A 22495-nucleotide genomic window follows, 5' to 3' on the forward strand; every position below is an offset into this window, starting at 1 on the left:
GGTATGTCATAAAAAGTTATAGTATAATATGCCATTAATGTGATAAAAAAAACGTTATGAAAAAAGTTATACCATAGTTTTATTCTGTTTTACCTTAATGGTGGGTGGTCGGAACCAATGGTTGAGAGATTAGAGATAAGGTCAGTGGCTTAATCCAAGAAAATGACATGGCTGTGAATCTGCAGGATCAAATCCTGCCCTCCCACTCCTCAAAGCTTTCAGTATTTCTGTGGTCGTTAATGTGAAACTACAAGAAAAGTTTGAGGTGAAAAGATCAAATCCCGGCTCCCCTGTCTGGCTGAACAAAAGGTCAAACGTCTCAGATCAACTAGCTTAGGGAAGATAGAAGACTGGAGGTTTTGTGTTTGATCCTGTGAGGCACGATGGATTTTGAGGTCCAACACTGAACATGAAGTCAAAAATGCTATGAAACATTAGCCAAGTGTGTTAAATCAGATAGCTCAGGGTGATACAAGACTGGTCTCTAGACTTCAGGTTGTGTGTGAAAGGAGAGGGTTATGGAAAAGAAAACAACAAATATTAGCTATTTTTTTTATTGAAAATACAGCATTGTAATCTGAGGGTCTCTCACAGTAGATGACGTTGGATGAGGTGGAGTTTTGGTCCGGAACTCTGCAGTCATCTGGGGAGAAAAGAAAAGAAGGATGATATAAGAATTTGAATGAAATTCACAGATACATGTGTGCCTACTACAACAGGCGTGCCAATTTAGGAAGCTAGCATATGATAGAGGGCTGCATTTATGAAGCACTATACTATATTTTTATGGCATACAGATACTGTATTAGTATTGAAGATACTGCACTGTACTTTAAATCTTTATGACATTTTGACACAGTTTTTTCAAAATACGTTTTTTATTTTGATAAACTATGGTTTCCATGCATATGTAATTCCGCTGGTTACATTCTACACATCTACTATCAATTAAAAAAAAGGCAAAAATGCCAGATAAATATCTTAAAAAAAAAAAAACATTTAAAAAAATTCTGAAAGAATAATCAGTTTCACTAGAATATTTTGCTTTACATGATGTTTCTTTACTCTGCGAGTTCATCCAGCATCTATCTTGTCTCGGAGGCGCTAAAGCAGTCTGATGAGCCTCCCTGTGGTTTTCCAGCTGCTCCTCCAGTATTTTCTGGAGGACAGAGACACAAAAAAAACAAATTACAATGACAAAATCATTCAAATATAAAAATCATGTAATTTGACTGTTGCAGTTTCCAGCTGTGTGCAGACAGTAGTGTTTTTCAGGTCAACCTTTCCTCACCTTTATGTCCTCATCTCCTTCCAGTCTGCTGCTCCTCTCCCAACATCTTGTGTCTTTTCTCTGAGAACCAACAAAGAAGACAAACAAGCTTCTTAAATGGGCTTTAATTTCAGCTTCAGGTATTCTGAAGTTCTGGACATTAGAGACGATGATATTCTCGAGAAGTGTAAATTTTTTCCCTGATAATGCTACACCATGAACAACAAACCCGTGTTGAAATCAGCAGGAAGAGAGTTAGTAACGTTACCTGTTAGAAGCAGATGGGCAGCACAGTACTGCTTGGTTAAATAATAGAGCTACTAACGTTAACGGAGGTGCCATTGAGTTATTATTATGAGGTGTTCAAACTCTGCTCAGGAAAAAGGACTATTGGGTGAAGGTAAATTACAACGTTATGATGTGTTGAAATCTAATCTTGTAAAATTACGTTTTTTGCGAGAAACTTGAATAAATCCAGTTGTTAGGAGATGTTTTAACAGTAATATGAAATGGATATTAGAGAGGGAATTATGACCGGTTTAACTTCCTAACACTAGCTCTAAACAGCTTGCCAAGATTTTTTTTTAATCAAAACAAATATTTAAATAATCCTAATCATTTGAATTGTGTGTTTTTATGCAAACAACCACTATAGATGACAATAATAAAGTACAGTACAGTACTGTGTAGGCTACAGTACCCTCCTAATACACAGTGTGTGTGTGTGTGTGTGTGTACATGCACTGTTCCAGGTGACACATTGACAAACAGCTGCATGAGGGTGTCAGAATTCAGATATTGAAATGCCCCCTATTCTGTCCTCAAATCCTCCTCTCAAATACAACATGTGGAGTGTTTTTGGTCACCTGTGGAGGAATATGTAAAGTGGCAGAGACAAAAATTCCTGCTGTGAAATTGATGCAAGATTCCAGCAGCAATTTCAAATTAATTTCTGTCTCCACAGATACTGTACCCTGAAGCTCATATGCTAATGAGATTATACTTGTCTGTTTCCATTTGATGTTTGGAGTGTGATCTGAATCAGAATTTGATCTTCATTATAGTGGCAATATTGTAGAAGCCTCACATAAGAGTGGATCTGTACCATTATTTCTACATTGTGTATAATCATTCATGCAATTTAATTGATTCTCTAATCCCATCCCAGTAATTGTTAAGGTTGGTATCGAACAATCCTCAAACATGGACATTAAAATGTCCCTGTCTCAGTGGTTTCAAGGGTAGCAAAAATATTTGATTAGATATTAGACATTCAGTTTTACATGCATAGTAAAAAAGTTGTTATTAACTCCGTTATTTAAAAAGGGACTGTTTTTAACTTCTTACACGTATAAATCATTGCGGATCGGTGTCCCATGCGTGCTCCCGTGTGGCTACGTTGTTCAGTCAAGACTCCAACACAAACTACACGGAAGCACCAAAACCGCAAAGTTATATCTAGTGAAGCCCGTCTTGCAAAACAAGTTGGTCAGAGGACGCGGGGGAGACCGTAGCTTTGGTCTCCAGGGCCGGAGTGTCTGCTGTACTCTGCTCCTCTGCCTGCCTTCACTCACACACACCGTGCTTGTTCTCGCACTTTCAATCCACTCTCATGTGCATGCGCGCACACTATACACTGCAGAAGAGTTAGTTTAGCTCTGAGAATATCTAGTAAATGTACAGTGGACGTTTGTGCAGAAATTAATGCTGCAGCTCCTCCAGACCAACAGAGGTTTCCCTCCATTGATTCATGGAGAGACCTTGGTCTGGTCAGCTAACATTACTGCCAAGCAGGTGAAATATAGAGTGATATTGTGGTTTTAGCTGACGTGTGTCGCCTCACTGTGTTGAGCGATGCTCGTTCATGTCTATGTAGAGCGAGCACAAGCGCGATCAACAGGACGCTGACTTTCGTTGACTTAACGGCCACAGGTGTGGCTGTTAACACGCAATTTCTGATTCTTATAAATAGTCCCTTTAAAGCATATTGTAAAATGTTACAATTCAAAAAAAGTTGAGAAAATGGGATAGAAGGTACATTTAACATAAAAAAAATATTGCAAGTCCCACTGCAAACCAAGTCTTAGGAATTGTTCTTCATGTAAGCATGAAAGACTTCCATGTGGTAAACACTTTTTGTCAGGGTGGTACAAGCACACTTGCCATTCATGAAGGAGAATTAAAATTGTTTTTGCTCCAACTCAATCAATAGCAGAAAATGGAGGTTCTAAACAGCACACATTGTATGTCGTAGTCATTCAGTGTTCTGTTTAAATAAGCTTTGTCAAATCTTAATTAATTCAGGCTCCAACAGAATGGTGCCTCCACAGTCAAAATTTACCCAACTAACGTCAAGTGATAATTCGCCACTTCATGTGATAATGTACCACTCTGTGTGATTATTTTCCAGACGTAGTCTTAATGACGTAAATAATTTTCTTTTATTCAATACAATAATCAGACACTGTATTCATAAACAATCAGTTTCTTGCAATTGTTAAGAGATGGACAAATTAAAATGAAAATCAACAAGCAGCCAATCACTTCATCAAATCAACCGTACATTCAATGGAGCAGGATCTTTGAGGTTGCTGAAATGGCTCTGGCTTGTACGGATGTGACACACCACATACATGCCTGTATAGCAGATCCTTTCCCCCTAGTACAAAATACGAAAAATAGTTTTGAGCATTATGGCCTATAATTCATTTTCAAGTAACAAACTAGAAATATCAAATTATTAGCATATTAAAATGTATAGCTTTGCATTTATGCAAATGTAGCTGTACTGCCATCACTGAAGTTTGCCGTATGCTCTCTCTGTGCAAACTGTATAAACTCCAGACTATTTTCAGACAGATTACACAGTAAAAGTATAAAACATAATATGTTTCACTGACATGAAAATATTCAAACACTCTTTTCAAGCAACATTCCTAATTGGTTTGATGCTGGCTGAATGCAGCTAGCTATAGGCACTTGGACACTCGGGGATTTAATGTGTAGTGAAGAACGCAGCACCATCACGGTTTCTTCTTCATTTGAAATACTACAATTCTCAGATGACTTCAGTGGAATGACTGTAATGCCCACAAGGCAAAGAAGGCATGTATCTGTCAAAACTTAGTATAAAATGATGGATTGTGAAACAAATTGGTTCAACCAAAGAGAGCCAAGTAAACATTTTCTTTTCTGCATGTATTTTCTACAGCGTAAACACTGAAGAGAATGCATGCATTGTAATGACAATAGACTAAGCCCTTGTAAAACTATTACCAAAGGCATTTTCTATAGTATATACAAGTGTGTAACTTCTGCATTAAATGGTTTATTATAAGTCAAAACATCAGTATATTACACATTGTGGTATTTTGGCATCCCGAAGACAATCGCCAGTTCAACAAAAGAAAACAAGACCTATTGATACGTAGACAACTGTCCAAGTCTTAACAGGGGTCAGGTCAGAGTAGGGGTTAACATAATACATTCAATTATACATATAAATGTAAGACGCATATAAGCCTTATGAGCAGTCATTGGAACTTTTACTGCCCAGCTCAATCACATAAGGTTCAGAGAAGAATGTTAAAACACACAGACAACTACCATCCTGTGTCCGAAATTAACTTTTTGACTCACCGGCCAAGGGACAAACACATTTTCTATAGTCCCCGGGGAGGACTGGATGCCGTTAGTCTCGAGCCCACATGGTAAAAAAACGAGTGCAGTCATGTTTTGAAAAGTTTGGCATTGACTTGGTAACAAAGTAACGTTATTGGTTCTCGTAACATCCCTAGTGTGTGTGTGTGTGTCAGCCTCCGACACAGAGCAGAGGAGCGCTCCCATAAGTGACAGCAAAACGCAGTAGAGACTCTCAGTGTAACCGAGCATAGTTTTTTTTATTACATGACTATTTTATTTACTCAACAGTGTGCAAATAGCCTTCCGAGATTTACTCGCTAAAAAGGAAAATCAAGCTACATTTGATGCTTGGCGGGTGGTAATTTTGGACCCTGCTACCATCATTAGAAAACCCTTACTGGTTACTGTTCATTTTATGTCCTAAAGAATGAAATATTGTCTCAGAACTATTGTATTAATCTCTCAAGAGATTAATCTCTGGTGCAAATCTATCCCCCTTGGGGGCTTGGTGCTGTGCTCATTCAAGGATAATTTGAAGTTCTCCATCAGGTTTTTGTTTGTAATTTCATGACGCACGCACGCACGCACGCACGCACGCACGCACGCACGCACGCACACACACATCTGTTTAAATTGCAGGACAGCAAATGATAATCTTCTTTTGGATAAACATTCTCAGTTGCAAACATTAAAGCACATTATTTGGAATTGAAGTCAGTTCGTTCTTAGCCTTAGTAGTACTATATAAATCTTTTGGGAAAGTATCTACGTAGGCTCTTTGGCCAGAGGGCTCTTACCCAAGCATTAATTAGTATTCGAGTGACCCTCTGCATTTATATTCTTCAAACATGTCAGAAATATTTTGGACCCTAGGCCATCAACTCATTTATAAATGAGGCACTTTAAAACATCCAGTGTACAGAATTATGAGTAGAAGCAACGTCTGGTTCTTGTTAGAACTCTGGCAGCAGCATTTTGAATGTGCTGCAGTTGTCAGATGCTCTTTTTGGAAATATCAAACAAAAGACCTTTGCAATAGTCCCGCGTGCTGGAGATTAAAGCATTAATGTGTGTCTTTAAATCTCACAAGACATGAAACCTGTTATTCTTGCCATTTGTTTTGAATGATGAAAGGCTGATTTAGTTATTGCTTTGATGTGGCTGCTAAAGCTAAGAGTCTATCCAAGATTTCTGATTTGGCCTTTGGTCTTTTTAGCCCTGGAATAAACAAACACTAACTAAGTATTTCCCTCTCTGTCGTGTCTATATTTAAGTAAAAGAAATAAGGTTTGATCTAGTTGTTTACTTTTTCAAAGCACCGACACTGTGAGTCTATAGCACCATCGTCATTGGATGAAAGCGCTAAATTAATCTGTGTATCATCTGTTAAATATCCTTACGGTCTTAAATGATTTGGCAGAAGGAGAGCCTAGATGTTGAAAAATAGAGACCAAAGAATTGAACCCTGGGGGATGAAAATAAATATAGACAGAATAGTTTGTTATATTACATATATACAATCCCACTTACGTATTTGTATTCTGTCCAATCCATAATATTAACACTTTTTTTTTTAGGTACATTAAGCTAATGTTTAAATCAATTAGGCAATTGGACACACCATTTCAGCAAAGCAACAACTTGTGGCTATTCTTTATACATCTCCATCCAACATTTGCAAGGTTGTTTTACAGGGTAGTTCTATCCCTCCAAAGACTAATTTGAAGTTACACAGACCCATTTCCAAATTCTTTTAAAGGACAAATTGAGAAATTGAGTCAGAGCAAAAAAATATTACCATCTCCTCAAGAGTGAGTGCCAATTTTTGAAAATATGTAATTTCCTTTAGAAGATACCTGTTCTTCCAATTTCACTTTACTTTGAAAGCACATGAAGTCTCAAAACTCATTTCCAGTGCAGTCGGACTCTGAAATGAATGGCAGTGGCAAATAACAGTAAAATTGGTTTATTGACAGATACATATATAAAAGGTTTCCTGCCACAGCAATGCATACAATTCATTCTATTATAGGCTCAGTAATGGTCTTTAGTGTTTTTTCCCCCTTTCTCAAGTTTCAAGTTTATTTCATTTATATAGCACTTTAAAAGGCAAACAGGTTTTGCACCAAAGTTACAAATTCAGACATACAGTATATGTATACACATACAAGCATAAAGCCTACGTATACGTGCATAGATATTGTGGAACCAAGACAAGATTACAATAGAAACAAGTTTAGACAATTTAAACTACCAACTAAAGACTTGCATTTATATAGCGCCTTTCTAGTCTTCCGACCACACAAAGCGCTTTACACTATGTTAACGTTCACCCATTCACACACACATATTCATGCAGTGATGGCAGCATGCAAGTTGCCAATCTGCCCATCAGGATCTAATCTAAATACTCATTCACACACCGATGGCACAGCCTTCGGGAGCAATTTGGGGTTAAGTATCTTGCCCAAGGACACTCCGACATGTGACCGGAGGAGCCGGGTATCAAACCGCCAACCTTCCGATTGGTCGACGACCCGCTCTTGCTCTGAGCCACAGCCGCCCAAGCTAGTATGACATGGACTCCTTAGGTTTTCTAGTTTCATATGCCAGTATTGTTGTGTTAATACGTTAAATAAATTAGTCGTTAAAACGAATATGCGTTAACTGCCCTTTGTGAGGGGAAATGTCTTTATTCTTTGATTTTTAGATTGCTTGAAGAAACTTAATAAATAACGCCTGACAATGACTGATATATTAGACTTCGGGACATCTCTGACTACATACATCCTGAAAATCAGTGTCTCCTCTCCTCATCCCTCTGTGCGCACAAGTGTTGACATAGGCTACTCCAAAGTTCGCGGGCCCTCTTCCCCTAAACGACAGCATTTTGAGGCTGATGTCTACGCGCATTAAACCTGGTTTATGGTCGCCGTAGTGAAGCCAGCGTGACGTGCGTGTGCCCAAAAATTATGTCATCGCAGCTTTCGCTTTGTGCGTTGTCGCGGCGCTTGGTTGTGCACCTCTGAAATTTTGTAACTATGCGCCAACTGAGAGCGCTGCACCTTTCATTTCAACATGGAGGAAGGAACACAAGGGAAGACTGGCCAAGCAGGTTCACCTGTACAGACATCTGTACGACTGTTCATTGAGAGACCACAGGGACAGTCGCATGTCATTAACTCCTTGGACAGAAATAGGCAACACACTGGGGAAAGAAGAGGCCTTTTGCTGCAGGCTGTGAAGGAATATGAGAGATCGTTTTGTAAAAGCTAAAAAAAGGTCTCATGGAAAGAGTGGCGACCTGAGGGGAAGTATCGAGAGACGAAAGGTAATTTTGACTTGGAAGTAAGCGACAGTAGTAATTACAGTACACAAATGCAATGTTTTGCGGTACATCAGTGTTTACTGTTGCCAGGCAGCCTACTTTCCTTTCCGGTAACACTCGTTGACTTCTTATCCACAGAATATTTTGTTTGTACGCCCACACCAGTTTCGGAGCATATTGCATCAAACAATGCGTTGAGCATAAACGCCGTTGTGCATGCTCATAGTAGGGCTCTGTATTGTCAAGAATCTGGCAATAGGTATCATGATACAGGGGTTACGATTCAATATATGGCGATATTTCTCGCGCGAGTATAAACAAATCTTTACACATCGTCCCTCTAGCAGTGCACGGCTGCAATTCTGTGCGTAATACAGCCTCCGGAGGATTCTGCTCAGCCCTTTTGGTCCGAGCCCCCCCCTATGGGTTGCATCGGAAAGCAATAGAGTTTTCATTATTTATCAATACATGTTTATCGTATACAATGTTTATTATAATATGATGAATTTTGAGAATTTAGAGGGACACAAAAGCTCATTTGGACATGCATTGCCGTGCAGCCGGCACCAAACCACAGATTAGTCTACAACGATGAACAATGTGGACTAGTGGTTTTGATAGTCGACTAGTCTTTGAAACCGGTATTATTCACATGGAGAGCTATCTCTGAAAAGATATACATGTTAGTTTCTATCAAGTGACAATAAAATGCAACAGCAGGCCCCCTTTGCCATGAGAGATTTAGCTACAAACATCTTAAGAACCCTTATTTTTTAGTGTGTGTTACTCTCCTGTCTTGAAATGTGTAAATATCACATTTCTCTTTCTGCTGCCTCAATATTAACATGGCGGTCTACTGATCCTCAAAGGATGACGGGATGAGATTCATCTAAGAACTTAATTTTCAAGGTTATTGGCACATAACATTATGATCCAGCCGAGTCACTCAACGGTGCACTTTCTGGATAGTCATCTCCTTCCTGCAAATTAACGCCATATTGTACTTTTTCAGTGCTTTGCCCTCTGAGGTACTGAACGCCCTTGATAATTAGTTTTCTTTTCAGACAGAATATTTTACTGGTTTGAGGTTGGTATTCCACATACTAATGGGCTTTTAAGATTCAGTTTTATCACATGGCTAGGAGATTCAGAAGTGGGCTGATGTGTGAATTGGATATGAGGTGTTAATGCTCAAAGGAGAATATGCCCTAAATTTTAAGGTTGCTTGCTGAAACAGTTACCTTTGGTTTGTTTCAAGCAATAACCACCAGTGTGAAAAAACATTATGGAAGTGTGCCAAATCTGCAGTTCCTGTAACGATCATGAAAGTGCATTTCCATCCACCTGTTTCGATACATTTTCAATTTGTGAACAAAAGACCTGAGTGGGAACGCCAGAAATGCGAATAACACCTTGAAAACAAGTTCTTACACTTGGCTGAGGTTGAAAAGGTGGTGTATTGATAAAAAATATGATAAAGTGCAACAGAAAAGGCATAGTGAATAAATCATGATGTACAGTACATGAAGCATATTACTTACAAAACATTGTGGCAGGCAAAAATATTAGATCTGCATGATGCGATGAGGAGACTGTAACCTTCAAATTAATACATGAAACAAACAGAGAGATCATATTCTATCATGTTTTACAACATTTACAATTGCTTGACATTACACTGGCACTCTTTTAATAACGTCATCTTGTTGCGCCATCTTCTTTTTTAGTGGTTAAATTGTACCCGACTGGAGAGTTGGTGCCACCGACTGTTTATCTCAATGCACCCAACTCCTGATATTCAATGGCAGTAGTAAATGGAAAGCACATTAATTCATGTTTCCTTTTTCAGATTTTCTGGAAATTGGGTTAACATTAGGGTTGTTAAATTAATACAATAATCTAAAATAATAATCAATAATTGCAAATTTGTTTTAACGCCACTATAATTTTACTCACTGAGCAAAAGAGGACACCTATTTTTGTACTTTCTATATCATTGTCAACAAACAGCTGGGGGCAGCTTCTCACAAAGCTTAAAAATTGTATAGTTTAAGGCTTTTCTGTTGCCTTGAAATACTGTATGTCTTAATCATTAGCTTGTATCTCAGATTCATGAATCACACAGACATATTCATGTCACTGTTGCTTTGTTCTTTTTCAATTCTTTATAAATCTGAAAAGAAGAGAAGGTACATTATTCCTTTTTGAACATTTTGTTGATTGAGGAGAGCTTTTGATTCCAAAAATGGACACATTAGCAAGGATACATGATTTGGAGTGCCTGGTTGACTCATTGCCTCTTTCCTCTTCTTGATTTTACTTTCGTATGATTTGACATTCTCATAAATTTCTCCCTACGGGTAAAGTTTGAAAAGTTTAGTAAAAGAAATAAATGGAGCTAAGGTCTTTGAGAGCAAAAATTGTGATTTCCCTCATGATGTGGTCACTAAGAGACGCTTTTAACAAGATTCTCCTTCTTGGAACAGGACAGACCATTAGCGTTACAACGTTTACCATGTTCACCATTAGCGTGTTTGCCTGCTAACATTAGCTAATTAGCACTAAATAATAAGCACAGCTAAAGGTAAAATATTGGACAAATTTGGGCACCTTAGTGACCTGCTGACTGACCAACATTGCCATCACTATGCCGTTAGCGCAACTGAGAACTACAGATTAAATTTTGATGAACACTGAGTTATATTCTACATTCACCTACAGTGGGTTCTGGCAGTTTCAGGGTTACATTTAACAAACACAGGGCTACATTATTTGTTTGTTCATACAGGCAGTGATGCAGTTTCTCTCACTCCCTCACCCACACACACACACTGGATCAGATCTAAACAAACATAACAGTTCTCACTTTAATATATAGTTTGAGTTCAGAGCCAAAACAAAACTTTCTTTATGAATTTCTCGGTATATTAGTTTTTGGCCCAGAGGAGGACCACATCACTTGTTGGGGATTATTTGTTTGGTTTTGTCTTTTGTGTCAAAGAAATAGAAAGAACCAGAGGTCCTGTGTCCAGACAAGATTTAGAGAAACTCATTCATTTCCAGCAGGGGGGATTACTGTAACTCTCTCTTGTCTGGTCTTCCCAAAAAAAGCTATTAAAAGGTGCTTTATACAATATCCAGAGTATTAATATAGCATCAAACAAATATTTGTATGTAACGGTAAAGAGGAGTAAAGTCTACCTGAGCATAGAATGAAATCACTCTCCCTAGTGTGTTGTATTAGCTACAAGGCACCGGCTCAGCTGTCACCATGTTGAGAGATGTGCGGAGGCAATAGAAATGCTTCCAAACTCTCATTTAGCACCTTTAAAACAAGTCCCGCTAAATCAGAACTCTAACAAGAACCAAGAGAACTGAGTATATTACTCCTGTTCTTAATGTTTACACTGACTTCCAGTAACCGTATAGAATTAAGCAATAAGACACGAGAGGCTGTGGTTTACAGTAGGGATGTGCAAAAATACTATTCAAAAATCACTGGGAATAAGTACATTTGTATTAGAATAAACGCCGCATCGAAGTAGAGCCGCTGCTTTGTGTCGAAACGGGCCAGCTGAGATGGTTTGGGCATCTGATCATGACGCCTACTAAACGCCTCCCTTTAGAGGTTTTCCGGGCACGCCCAACTGGTAAGAGGCGCTGGGGTAGACCAAGAACACGCTGGAGAGATTATATATCTTGTCAGGCCTGGGGAACGCCTTGGGGTTCCCCTGGGAAAAGCTGGAAAATGTTGCTGGGGAGAGGGAAGTCTGGGATTCCCTGCTAAGCCTGCTGCCCCCGTGACCCGGATAAGTGGAAGTAAATGGATGGATGGATGGACTACTGTGTTAGTAGTGAGTAAAATATAGTGCAGTCAAAACTACACAATGAAAAAACACAAGACCATTCATTTATCCCATATGGTGCCTGCAGTGAGATGAAATATGCCATTTATCCAAATTACTGGCTAATGTCTCTTTGCCACCATATGCCTTGGTTGTCATGGTTTCTGAATTAATTGCAATAAGTCTTGTATGCTTTCCCTCTCGGTAGGGTGTTGGGGTTTAACATGGATGAATGTTTGGTTCTGAAGTGGAGTCGTAAATTAGCTCGTATTATGATTAATTGGGGAGATAAAGGTTAAACTCAAACATAATTAAAGGTTAAAGACTAATAGAAAATCATCTTCCTGGAAAGAAGTTCCTCTGACCTTCAACAGATGTTTGTTTGTTGGTTAAGAGGCCCCCACTTTATTCACGTTTAGTTTTTTTTAGTTTTTTTCTCAATCAAATTACCTTGTTTCTGCCCTCATAATGATTGATGAGTCATGTTGAACATTTCATCAGAATTAATTTACTGTAGATCCTGATGTATCTACCTAGAGTGCAGCTGTGCAATGGTTTCAATATCCACCCTTAACACACTCAGACTATTTTTTTTTTTTAAGTATCCTGTTACAAAACGTTGTTCTAACTACACCAAGTTGAGGATGTGAACTGTTCTCCAGTCACAGGGACAGAGCACAGTGGGACAGTAGAAAAGAAGCATAACAGCACCTCTTCTATTGCAGGCAACTGGGAAAGTCTGGACCAAGACCCCCATCCTTAGATCATCAGTGAAGAGTTCACTGCGTGTTATGGGAACTACACTGCCGTCAGCCACAAAGCTGGTGCTGCAGATGGCCCATCACATCACTGAGGGTGAGCTCTCCTCCCTTTACAACATTTATAGCAGGCGTTGCTTGAAGAAGACCCAGAGGATCAAAGCTTCCAGTCACCTGAAGAAGACCCAGAGGATCAAAGCTTCCAGTCACCTGAAGAAGACCCAGAGGATCAAAGCTTCCAGTCACCTGAGCTATAGACTGTTCCTGCAGGCTTCAGGTCAGCTGAACGCCTGAAAGGCCCAGACACACCAAACCGACATCAAAGAACAAGCGGCGACGAAAGCCGACGTCGCCTCACGTAGCCTTTGTCTTGGCCGACAAGTTGCACTTCAACACAACGCAAAGATTACAGCAGACGGCCAGTTAGCACATACGTTTTGCGCCTGCGTGAGAGGAAATAACTCTCCACACCAGTAGGCAGCGGCCGTAGTCTGTATTAATCATTCAAAAAGGGAAACCGGGAGACCGAGGACGGCGGATATACAGTACAAGCCGTTGTTATGATAAGTACATGAAACAAAGCGGCGTTTGTCAACCATTTTCACACCACCACTTAGCTTCATTCCAAATGACCATGCCGTTGTTAAAATATCCGTGTATTGGACTGATGAGATGAGATAAAGATGAAGAGCTTTCTGTGCGCCTGCTTGACTTTACTCAGAATCAGAAAGATTTCTCTCACCAACGGGCTCCGCCTCAACATGCTGAATCGGCCGAAAAACCTCAGTCACAGGCAGACTAGAGCCGACGGTGCAGGACACATCGCAAAAACTAGGCCAACAGACACTCGCCGACAGCCTCAAACTGACCAATGGCTGACCAAAGGCTTGATGTGTCAGGGCCTCAACAGATGATCAGTGGACCAGCCTACGGCTAGAGCGCCTCTCAAGGACTCTCATTACAAACACATCACACATTCATATTCACTACACCAACACAATTATCTACTGCCTGACATTCAATTCTGTTCTTTATTATCCCACTGTATTGCAACTGCACTTCAGCTCCTGAAGTTCTATGAATAATTTCCATCAATCTAATATTACAAGCTTAATATTGGATATACAAACATCATGAAAATGAAAATTCAATGTCTAGGCTAACTAATTTAACAAGTCAAATATGCCAATTTAATCACAAAGAAATCTAATACTAATTACATTATGCTATAGGCATAAAGGGATACAGTAATCTTTACAATTTAAACAAAGTGTTACAGGTTCAGTTTGAAGAGTTAGATGATGATAGTGAATAACTGACAGTGGATGTGACTGCACTGACACAATGCGAGTTATTGGATTAAAATTTAAAACTTTAAGGCTTTTCAGCCTTTAATTAGTTATTTTTAAACATTGCAACCGGACTATGAATAGCATCATCTGTTGATGTCCAGATAAGAATATGACTGTTCAGTTATAGCCTGTATTAATTCTACTCTAATGCTTTATGTAGAAATCAGAGATCCTCCCCAAGACCAAAGTGTCCCTCAGTACATCTAAAGCCATTAAAAAAAAAACACAAAAATGGAGTAAATAGAAACATCTTGAAACAAGGCCATTCAAAGTCTATCAGCCAAATTACATGCAGTGTAGAGCAATGAGATGATGACAGATTACACTTTCTGATCAATATTTACCAACCATAGGCTTCTGCTGTCATGTTGTTGATTCGTCTAATTTAGAATATCAAACCATACATACTAAACTGAGATAACGAGGCTCACAAGATTGTTTCTACGTAGCTCTTCAGATGTAGGTAAACAAAAATAAAGCCATTATTATTCCTGCAATTTGATACTTATTCTTTCCAAAAACAAGGCGACCACAGCAACTTGTTTGTTGCTTGCTTGGTTCGTTTTTCAGGGATACAAAATGTACAAAAATACAAAAACACTATTTTCGGGCGGCAACAACAGCAAACACGCACACGTTCAAAAACTGCAAAGACAGAATAATAAGTAGACAACACTAAGAGCCTGGTGTACATCACATCACACCAGCAGTCAAAAATGTCTCCTGCCTCCTACTGCATGTCAAAATGCCACTGCAACAACACACAACTATTTTGGGAACATGTAATTAGCTTGAGCCAATTTATAATTACACATTTAGATAGACAGAATATGCATAAGTTTGAAATGTTTTGGGGAAGAGCACATGGTAGATGGTACATGAACAGCGATTTGCCCACTGACAGCTCATCTCCACGGATGGAGTCGCCGCTTCAAGAACCACATCAGTGGCCATCATGTACTAGACTCATCACTGGGATGGATTTTCACTATGCGTGATACACCTACAGTACATGCTCCCATGCTCTTTGATGACCCGGCAATGTGGTGTGCAGGGTGTCTACTGCTTGTCTTTTTGACCCTGCAGAGTTAGGCCATGGCTCTACCCAGTTCAGTTGCATACTATGTGGGTTGGCTAACCTACTTCTCCGCTGTTGCGGCCTAGGTTATAAAGAAGTAGATGGGCTGCAACGACTAACCTCTAGCCGGTCAGGATCAGTGGGGTTGGGTCGATGTTCTGTCACGACAGGTCATGCATTCTTTGGGCTCCACAACCTTTCCATAATCATCACGATCTGTGTAACAGAACATGTGTCAATTTGATCATAAACATACCTATAGAGATATTGTGGTTAGTTGTTGTGTCTCTCTAGCCAAACAGCTACCGTGGTGCTAATGAAGCAGCTAGGTGGCTCACACTAACAAGCTGCAGTCGTGCTCGGCTTGTGATGGCTTGTGGCATGAAAGTTAACTAGAACCTTTTTGGTGGCAAAAAAAACAAGATGGCAACTGCCAAAATGCGAAACTCGAGGCTTTAAAACGGCAGTCCACAAACCAATGGGTGACGTCACAATGACTACGTCCACTTCTTATACACAATCTATGGATTTAATACTGTGAATACACACTAAAAGCAAACCTATGATGTGCTTTGTGTGCATGATTAGTATTTGTGTGTATTGTGAAAATATTTATTCTCTTGTGGGTTTCTGTACGATTATGCGTTGATTATGCATATACAATATTAAGGTATTACCAGTACTTCAATACATTTACATGGTTAGGAGTGAGTCATAATATGCAATTGACAGGCTTTATAAATGTCTGATATGCTTATGCAGTGAGCAAAGTATAATGTGAAAAGTGTTCGGATATTAAGACCTATAATTCTACATATTTAATAGAACACCTGTGGGATCCAGTAGAGCACAGAGGGTTTCAATTATATAAGTAGCAAGCAATGGGCTCAGGCGTACTCAGTCATCAAGTACACGATGTGTAATTTCTACATTTGAATAAAACCTACGTGCAGCCATAAAAACAGTTTACACCACCAAGTCTCAAACAAAAGCTGGCCACATCTGCTGTCTCTCAAGGAGGTCGCAAAGCCGGTGGCGTCTCCCTACAATACGTGTGTGTTTTAATGCAAGCTGTGCTAAGCTAAGTGTACAATTATCTACTTTTACCTTTACTTTCTATGTAACGTTACTTTTGACAACAATGTCTTGGAGTTCAGGAAGAACCCTAGCTGCTTAACGTTAACCTGACATGGTGAACCAAATAACATCAGCTAAGTTAACACTGCTTAGCTAACGTTAGCTGGCGTTAGTGGGCTAAAGGCACTGTCTAGGTGCTGCGATGGTCCCACAGAATAAATGAAATCAATCAACTAAGTGTGCCATTATTGTGAAATGTTGCTAGGGCAACCTAATGACCACAAAGTAAAAGTAATTCGGTCAGCATCACCAACACGTACCCTTCACATCTTTTTCCCTTTGCTTTCTTTTTTCTCTCTTTCTTTGAGGGGAGTAAATTAAAGGATATCCCTTTAAAGCTTCCAGCCATCACAACAAAGGCAGCACAAAGGAAACTACACAGTGAACAACCCTGAACAAGACAGACATCTAAACTCAGCGGGCTTACAATTTTAAATGTTCACATTCGCATTGACACACTCCCAAAAGATCAGAGGAAGCATCTTGAGTTTTACCTGTTCACTTAAACCCACAGCTCCAGAGACAGATACGTGCATTGAGTTCTGTGAATCTGAGGAATCATGGGCAGGAATCACAATTATCTTGCATCCATGCTGCCAGGCCACAAAATTGAACTTCCTCTGACCGTCACCCCTCATTCCTTTCACAGCAGAAAGGGTCAGGAGCTCAGGCGCTTCCTACCATGCTGTGGGGCTCAAATAACACTGAGATCCATGGAAAAAAAGCTAACATATCATTTCCTCAACATCTGCTACCACAGCAGGTTTTTGCCTCCTGTAAGCTGGCAAGGCCTTGTACGACTGACATGAAGTGGATTTAAACCAATAGTGCGATTATTGCTGCAGCCACACAGAGCTCGGACTTGCCAACTGTGACTATGGCGCAGAGAGGCAGGCTGCTGTTTATGATCAACCAGACGACGCTTTGACTGCTCTCCTACGTTAGGCCACCTTACCAGCCTCCAGTTCAGGCAGACAGAAAAACGACCAATTTGGCACTAAGGAATAAAGAGAAAAAGGCGAGCCATGAGCTACTTTTGGAGTGTTAACATAATTTTTTTTCCCTGTTTGGATGAATTTGTTTGCAGAGGAGTATACCACACTAGTCTGTTATCCATCATGCGTAATGGTCCATGGAGGTGGTCAGTCTGTGACTAATAGGTCAGATGTGTATGAGTACAATCCCTCTAGCCATGCATAACTGGCTGTATCAGAACAAATAAGGTATACAAACTCGTCTGTTCCAGTTCACCACTTTCATTTCCCACTCATAGACTATATTGCTGAGGTAGGGAACAATTGTTCTGCTACATACCCCCCTCCTCTCTCCACTTTCCCTCTCTAATTCAGTACATCTGAGAGGCAGTCTACAGGGAGGAAGGGAATGAATAGAGAGGAGGAGACGGGGGCTATTTTCAAATGCACACCATGGCTAATGGCTGCAGTTAAGATCCTATTATTAAGTTGTTAACATGAACCTTTCATATCTCTGTTGCCATAAATAGATTGTATAACATCTATAAATGATCCGAGACAGTAAGGTGTCCTGATAGGGATTCATTTTTAAAGTTTAATGATAAGTTTATTTATACAGCACCTTTTAAAAACAGAGTTTACACAGTGCTTTGACAAAGCAAAGCAAAAGCAGGATACTCATATTAAAAGGTACTAAATGCGAGATTGGGAGCATTTATATTGCCTCTACACGGCTCTCAACACGAAGAATACTGGTGCTAACAGCGCTAAAGCTGAAAACACACAGGCGCCACAGCACAGTGGCTTGTCATACGTTGGAGTATGACATACCTACTATACCAAACATACATGCCTAACACCAATAGGAAGCGTTGTGCTGCAGCGATTCTAGAGTATTTTTACACTGCATTAGCTTAAAATCATGTGTGGACACCCAGTCGTACTTAAAACTTGATTTCTCACCTGAAAAAGGCACACCTCCAGGGGGACTGCCCATTGTTCCAACGGCTCATCCGTTCCGAAAACACACACTCTCTCTGCAATAAACAGAAGCACATGGCTAATTATTATGCAGAATGACATCATCGCACCTTCCTGCCTCCTTGCCTTGAATACCTTCTTTGGTTAGGTTTAGGTGTGAGGAGTGGGATTAGTTAGAGGCAGAGTAAGGAGGATCATGTCTTCACCATGGTAGGAAAAAAAAATGCAACGTGAAGGGCCGATGACATTTTGTATAATAATTTCTAGCCATGTGCTTCTGTTCGTATACTGTCGGGACATTTTTCGAACTATAGCTAGGGATATTTCTCAACCTCAACAACTACTCTACTCGTCCATTCATGGACAACAAGAGGTGTGTGTGAGGAGATCAGAGGTCGAGCTGCCATGGGAGCCGGGATGTAGCAAGCAGGGAGCAAGTAAGGAAATAAAGTACTTTTTCAGGGGCAGCGGGGCTGTAGATAGGACAGTGGCATGAAGTGTCTAGCACTGACGCACGCCTAGCCGCCACCAGTGTGGGGGGTGTACACACAAAAATAATAGGGGTGGCTGTTTTGACCCGGTAGGACCCCCTAACCCAATATCTCCTAGTGTCTTTTATTCACTGTAGAAATTCAGAATGTGTCTCTTTATCCTGCTGCATTATATGAAGGAGCATCCTGACTGGGACACTGCTCCTAAAACCTGAATGATGCCCTACTATAGGATACAACTAACACAGGAAAGCACTTTAACTATGAACACTAATCACACCACTTTAACCCTATAATGTTCCAGTTGGAGTATTATTGGAGTACTACAGGCCTACTATAGAAGATGCAAGAATGTATGCAATATCTTTAACGTTTTTAAGTGAATTATTGTCATACTCTCGCTTTTTTATTATTATTTTTTTTTTTATTGTGAGTTTAATTTATTTTATGTTGGTTTTGTTTCATTTCTGTTGTCCTATTATGTTTGGCACAGCTCTTTGTTTATGTTTTCGCTATGCTTCTTTTGTATGTAAATGTTTGTAATGTTTTTATTATGTCATTTTGAAATAAAAAATAAATAAATAAATACAAATTATGAAATCTCCCATTTTTCATCATTTTCAACCGGAATGTGAGATGAAAATAGCTAAATTGATTATGTATTTTTTTTGTATTTGTACAAGTTTTTCGATTAATCGATCAATCAATCAATTAATCAACTTATTTGTCACATAAACCATCAACTCCTTCAATGTGTGCATTACCGTTAACGTTATTCACCGTTAAGTACTCGCCTCCTGCTGTCTTCTGTTCTGTCTAATCGTAGGTAGAGAAGAGTCCCGGTTGAACGGCGCTGTCCGGTAAATTTCATGGACGTTGAACGGAGGTTGTTCAACAGCTGCAGCTCATCATCATCATCCAACGAGATGACGTCGAGCAGACAGCTAACGGCTGTCATGGCAACCACCTGTCACTCAAAGCGGCCACGCCCTCTATGGTGTCTAACTGTATAAGCCTTAAAGCTGCAGTAGGCAGTATATATTTGGCGTCATTGGGCAAAAAATTCCATAATAACCTCTCAGCATATTGTAATTCAAGTTTTCTGAGAGATAACTAGATTTCTTCTGCACCTCCTCATGGCTCTGTTTTCAGGCTTTAAAAATTCTAGCCCTTGCCGGGAGACTTTGACCAATCACAGGTCATTTCAGAGAGAGCGTTCCTATTGGCTGTGCTCCGGTCATTTGACCGGAATTTGGCGTTCCCAAGGCCTATGGAAAGGAGGCTGAGTCACATGTCATCAACAAGTCATGTCTTTGGGGATATAACACATGCACAGTAAAATCTGGCATGCCGAAATTGAGCCAATCGCAACGCACGACCACAGCTTCAGTTACACTGCACATGTGTCATACCCAGTACCCCAAGACCCATGTCCGCCCATGACCCAGCCTCGTTCCTTCACCAGATTTCACAATGGCGGCGGCGGCGTCACAAACTTTCTCATTTTACAGCTAAACCGTGCACTACAAGATGATTCTGAAAACATTTGAGGCGAGAAATAGGCATTAACGTAATATTGATTCATATTTTATCAGTGCTGCCTCGTTTGACCGTTTGGTCGGAGTTCACGAGTGACTGACAGCTGCTCAGAGACGGCAGATGGAGAGCAGACATCAGATCAGCTTTTACTGCTTGTTTTCCGGAATAAATTGCATAATTCATTGATCTTGTGCAATATCGATAAGATTAAGTTATGCAATTTAATGTCTGATTTAATAATATAGGGCAGACAGATAGGTGGGTACTGACACTGGGTCTGTATTTCTGTTGAAAATGTATGTAAATTCTATTCATATTATTCATATAACCAAGGACATTATGTGTACATTTATACTGTATATGTATGTATGTATCATAGCACACATCTAGATATGGATTACATTGTGCATTCTCTATATAAATTCTTTTAAATCACCAGGGAGGGACTGGTGTTGGAAATTAGCTTCAGCTATATACCTGTACAACATCGGATGCTGCTTCTGCAACTGGTAATGTTTCTCTGTCTTTGTCCATATAAACAAACAAATTAAACCAATATTTCAATGTCTTTGTTATGATAATCATGTTTCTTTGGGAAAAAAAATCCTATTTTGTATTCAGGGAATGAGGAACTGTCTTCCTGTGGTCACGGTTTACACTGTACATGCAAGAATTGGTGATCCTTCTAGTATTGGAAAGGCAATATTGAGTACTGCTCGCTAACATGTTTCTTTTAACATACAAATATTGTGTATCCATAATGCTGTGTGAGTCCACAGTATCAGTGAAATATGAGAGCCGAACAAGACATCACAGAAGGTCCACAGAATCAGCTATAACTACTTTTATGCAAATATGCTATTTATTATTGCTCTGACATTTATGTGTTGAACCAGATTCCTGGAGTGAATTTCTCATGTATATAAATGAAGTTGGGGAAGAGTGGGTTAGGTTAGAGTCTTGTATAATCTTGTCTTTGTTTGTTTTTCTGCTACTTTGTTCCTTTTTTCTTCTGCTTTCTAAAAAGCACTTTGTAATCTCTTTATAGAAAAATGCCCTATAGTCAATACACATGTCAAAGTGTCAGAATTAAGGGGAGAAAATGTGCAGTACCCGATCAGCATGCGGTCTTTAGCGCTGCGTGCACGCTGTGATCAAGGACCGAGAGCAGAATTATTGCAGAAACACAAAAGCTGCCAAAGAAAAGAGTGGACCCTCCCACAGATTTATTGGCCAACCTTACTGAAAGTGCAGCTTTCACTGTGGGGATTACAATTCTGCCCCATTTCCCCCCTTAATCCGGTCATTAGTCAAGGTTTGCGAGGACACGGAACATCCTCGACTTCGGGCCGTGTCTGCTGCATGTAAATACGACGACTTGTTGACCAACATTTTTAGAACAAAGGCTCCATTCTTTAGCAAACAGCCTTTAGAAATGAGATAGATGGGGGTACACAGCTCCAGAAAGCATTTCACAGGTCGTTTTAGGACAGAGCAGACACGTTCCAAAACGCTTAATACTAAAACTGATTCATGAACCATGTCAATGATGTAATTTGTTACCTGTGATTTTTAAATTATTTCCACAAGGTCAGCACGTCTGCCTCCCACACCAAACCTCCTGATATACGATCTGAGCTGGATGTAACTCTTGGTTCTTACTGTTTGCGGTGTACTCTAATATTGAACTTTATGGAAGATATAATGGCAACATTAGGTCCCTAGAAAACATAATAAAACAACATTAAAGGTTTGATGATTGACATTACTGATATTTGCAGTGATGCCAAAGAAACATTTGGAACTTTCAGACATAAACCCAACTTTTCCTGATAAGACTTAAACGGATAGTTTGGGTGTTTTAATGTGGGGTTGTATGAAGTACTTAGTTACTGTATTATCTACAGTAGATGGTGGTCAGCACGCCCCCAGTTTAAAGAAGCAGACACCAGAGCAAATCAATACAGTACTGTGGACGGGGACGGTAGAAAAACATATTTTAGCCACCTAAAAGAAAGGCTCACCTAAAAAAGATTAATATCAGTTTAAGTGTACGCTATATTTAGAATATTTTTGAAAACGCAGATTTCTAAAAACTCT

The 22495-nt window shown here is 39.7% G+C and overlaps 1 long non-coding RNA gene across 6 annotated transcripts; it reads right to left on the reverse strand.

The window, feature by feature from the left end:
* Positions 1-540: 540 nt before the first annotated feature.
* On the reverse strand, positions 541-19817 carry LOC141782914 (uncharacterized). 6 transcript variants are annotated; one of them, XR_012597180.1, is made up of 5 exons: positions 19621-19817; positions 15394-15489; positions 1292-1351; positions 1066-1159; positions 541-643 (listed from the first exon to the last, which is right to left on the reverse strand). It is a non-coding gene; the product is annotated as an uncharacterized LOC141782914 (long non-coding RNA). The 6 variants fall into 6 exon arrangements; XR_012597179.1 differs by having other exon boundaries at positions 19637-19816; XR_012597181.1 differs by lacking the exon at positions 19621-19817 and adding an exon at positions 18348-18372.
* Positions 19818-22495: the final 2678 nt, after the last annotated feature.

Source organism: Sebastes fasciatus, chromosome 14 (assembly GCF_043250625.1).
Source record: "Sebastes fasciatus isolate fSebFas1 chromosome 14, fSebFas1.pri, whole genome shotgun sequence".
Classification (NCBI taxonomy): Eukaryota; Metazoa; Chordata; class Actinopteri; order Perciformes; family Sebastidae; genus Sebastes; species Sebastes fasciatus.